This window comes from Suncus etruscus, chromosome 18, assembly GCF_024139225.1.
Source record: "Suncus etruscus isolate mSunEtr1 chromosome 18, mSunEtr1.pri.cur, whole genome shotgun sequence".
Classification (NCBI taxonomy): domain Eukaryota; kingdom Metazoa; phylum Chordata; class Mammalia; order Eulipotyphla; family Soricidae; genus Suncus; species Suncus etruscus.
This window is the reverse complement of record NC_064865.1, coordinates 10,707,904-10,711,964: the sequence shown is the minus strand read 5'-3', so window position 1 is coordinate 10,711,964 and position 4,061 is coordinate 10,707,904. Positions and strand designations below refer to the sequence as shown.

General features: G+C 40.2%; 1 non-coding gene across 1 annotated transcript; it reads right to left on the bottom strand.

Annotated features, from left to right (window-relative positions):
• Nucleotides 1-3,731: 3,731 nt before the first annotated feature.
• Nucleotides 3,732-3,838, bottom strand: LOC125996720 (U6 spliceosomal RNA). Its single transcript, XR_007491401.1, has one exon. It is a non-coding gene; the product is annotated as a U6 spliceosomal RNA (small nuclear RNA).
• Nucleotides 3,839-4,061: the final 223 nt, after the last annotated feature.

The following is a 4,061-nucleotide window of genomic DNA, read 5'->3' as shown; positions in this document are numbered from 1 at the left end:
CAGAAACATGTGCAAGCTCAGTAGTAAAGAGCTGCCTAACCTATGCATGGTTGAGGCTAAGAAAGTTTCTCTGCACATTCTCATAATTTATGAGAATTTATCATAATTTATGAGAATGTAATCTCTGAGGAATGTAAGAGGGGTTAGAATGGATATCGGCAGTGGTTGAGAGAAGCAGGACAAAAAGGCAGCCCTGCCTTTTGTTCCTTTTTGCTGAGAAGCTGGCAGTATCAGACACCTCATCAATTCTTCCCCTGGCCAGTGCAGAAAGCATCTTGTCACCTCTGCAGATAGTTGTTGGAAGTCACCGAGATAGATGCCTTCCCTGCAGCTGGTCTCAGAGATAAAGAGGCAATAGCAGGAAAACCCGTATTTCACACAAACCGAAGCCACACTTTTATTTATTTACATGGATGGGGTAGGGCCTCCCAAGAGGTGATCAGAAGGCCTTTGAGTCCAACTAGCAATTCTGAACATCTAAATTGGAAGGTCAATTCAAGAGTCTGAGAGTGGGGTGTTGCTCTGGTTCTTCAGTGCTGGGATTACCCAGGTCACCCTGGAGGAGTTCAGGGAACTCCAGGGCTACACCACCCAGCCATGCTGGGGGATCAAGAGGTTCTAGGAATCATTCCTTGATGAGACACATACCAGGCATATTCCCTAACAACTGTACTATCTTCTGGTCTCTCACCACCATGTTTTATTGTTATTGTTGTTGTTGTTGTTGTTAAAAAATAACCATGAGACCCAGAGTTAGAAAGTTGTTTATGATTGGGTTTCGGTCATACAGTATTCCAGCACCCATCTCTTCATTAGTGTTCATTTCCCATCACTGATTTCCCCAATTTCCCTTCTGTCCTCTTCACCCCAGATTGCCTCTACCATCACCATGTTTTTTGTTGTTTTTTTTTTGTTTTTGGGCCACACCCGGTGGTGTTCAGGGGTTACTCCTGGCTGTCTGCTCAGAAATAGCTCCTGGCAGGCACGGGGGACCATATGGGACACCGGGATTCGAACCAGCCACCTTAGGTCCTGGATCAGCTGCTTGCAAGGCAAACACCGCTGTGCTAGCTCTCCGGGCCCTACCATCACCATGTTTTAAACAGATCATTTATAAGCATTCCATACATCCTATTTTTGTGCCAAAGACAGTTTAGTAGTAAATTATTTCTAGGTAATACCACATCATTTAAAAATTCCTTAATAACTATCATTTGCTTTAAAATATTTAGGCTCTATGTTGTATAATACTATTAATGATAGAGGAATTTTGTACATACAATGGTCTGATATCTCACACTCTCCACCATCATATTCCCCTTTCTCAATCCTTGCACAGTTCCCAAAACCACAGTATAGACCAGTTTTCATCAACCCATCCTTTTGTAGAAAAACATTGGGAGCATGAAATCTGTGATGATCATGCAGTAAATTCAGTCTCAAATTTGTTGATTATTTTTTAGGATATACGTGAAGAATGTTACCACTAACTGGAACCTTCTTTCTGACTGTTATTTGCTGCTTAAGAAACTTCCCATGTTCCCCCAGAGGACTCTCACTACTTTTAAGACAAGAAAGAGAGAGAGAGAGGCAATAATAAAACTTTCTAGCGCTTTTGAGCAGGCATGATGTGCCTGGGAATGTGCCAAGTACTTAGTGCTTTCTATCCTTTCATCCCCAGGAGATTCTGTGCCCAAGGCTACGCCTCTGTTTTATAAATGAGGAAACTGAAAGTCTGATGGGTCATTCAGCTACTTCAAGGACAAACACAGTAGTGAGAAGTGATTCTAAGATTTAGAATCTAAAGAGATTCTAAGACTTGAATCCAGTCTGTGAGATGACCAATACCATTGATCCAAGTCACCGTGCCATGCTTTGAGCTTTTCTTGAGAAATTCTGGCATTTCTGCTCACTTTTTTTTCTGCTCATTTTTCCCATCAGGACTGTAGTTTCACGACAGTTTCTAGCTTCTTTCACAACCTTTTTCCAGGTGATGCCCGAGGAGTGGACATATGAGTAAGACTTATTGTTGAATCTCTACATATTGGAACTTCACAATATGGTCATCAGTTGCAGCATAGTTGAAATGTGAATTAGTTAGAAGCCTCTATACATCTTCTTCCAAACACAGAATATTGTCTTCCTGGGAGTAGGTGACTTGAGCTGCTCAACCTGGGGCTGTCTGAGCTACTGACTCCAAAACTCCAGACAAGATTAAAAATAATGCAGATGCTTCTAGGAAAGACTTGATACAGAATTTTCTAGGGCATAAGGGGGATATTGGTTTCTAGCATTTCCAACTTACATTTTTTAAAATATAAATCTTTATTTAAGCACAATGATTACAAGCATGTTTGTAGTTGGGTTTCAGTCATAAACAGAATACCCCCCTTCACCAGTGCAACATTCCCACCACTAACGCCCTCTCCCTCCTCCCCCTGCCTGTATTCAAGACGGGCATTCTACTTCTCTCATTCTTTAACATTGTCATGCTAGTTGTTAGTGTACCTATTTCCCTAACAAAGTGCACCACTCTTTGTGGTGAGCTTCAAATTGTGAGTCTGTCCTTCCAGCCCTTCCAGTCCCTTATTGTCTCTGAGCCTTATTACAGTAATGTCTTTTTTTTTTTTTTTTTTTGGTTTTTGGGCCACACCCGGTAACGCTCAGGGGTTACTCCTGGCTATGCGCTCAGAAGTCGCTCCTGGCTTGGGGGACCATATGGGACGCCGGGGGATCGAACCTCGGTCCGTCTCCTAGGCTAGCGCAGGTAAGGCAGGCACCTTACCTCCAGCGCCACCGCCCGGCCCATACAGTAATGTCTTTAATTTTTCTTAAAACTTATAGATGAGTGAAACTAACAAAAAAAATAAGGTGTGGCCTACTATAAGGTTTCTGCATTGTTAGATGACCTAGAACATTCTCAAATAACATAAATAGGGACAGATATTGATACCCTGTCCACTGTAATGCTTTAGTCAGTTGATTATCAAATTGTTTTTATTTGAACTTTCCTCACCAGAAACTCTTCAGCTCTCTTTAATTTGTTGATGGTGTTGAGATAGTGACTTCTAATATAAGAAAAATGCTGTTTTAACATTACCAGGAATGTTGACACACAAAACCAAATGCAAACAGTAATTATTATAATAGAATTTCAGCCATGATCTTTAGAAAAGAGGCACAAAAGTATAAAGTATATAATAAAGAAAGCTAGAGAGATAGTACAGACAAGATATTTGGGTTGACCCAGGTTCAATCCCTGCATTTTATATGATCCTTCAAGCACTATCAGGAGAAATCTCTGAGCAGTCAAAAGTAAGAGCTGAGGACAGTTGGGTGGTATCCCAACACCCTTTTAAAAAGTATATACTCTATAAAAGTCACATTAGTAGGGTATTATTTTTACATTTATTTAACCATCAACAAATTCTATAATTATTATTTATTTTTTTGCTTGTTTGATTTTTGGGGCCCCTTAACAATGCTGGAGATTTCAAGGCACCTGTGGTGCTAAGGGATAAAATCTAGGATCCTGTACAGACCAGATAGACTCTTCACTCCTTTGAATTAGCTCTCAAATCCTAGTCATAATTTCAAATGATGGAGAGATTTACTGAAATGCTCCTTCATGCAGTAGTATAAGTTGCTATAAAGTTTTTTGGAAAGCAATTTGCTATAGATACCAAGACTTGACAATGAACACCCAAACTGTTTATTCACTCTTTTTTTTTTTAAATATAGAATGCTTCACAAATTTGCATGTCATCTTTATGCAGGGGCCATGCTAATCTTCTCTGTATCATTCCAATTTTAGTATATGTGCTGCCAAAACAAGCAATGTTTATTCACTCTTAGATTTTGTAAGAAGGATGGTGGTTCAAATCCCAGCATCCCATATGGTCCCCTGAGCCTGCCAGGAGCAATTTCTGAGCATAGAGCCAGGAGTAATCCCTGAGTGCTGCCGGGTGTGACCCAAAAAAAGAAAAGAATAAGGGAAAAGGTAGTGATTGGTAGGAAAACATTAATTTAAAATATAATATATTCTACAGTAAAAATATGTG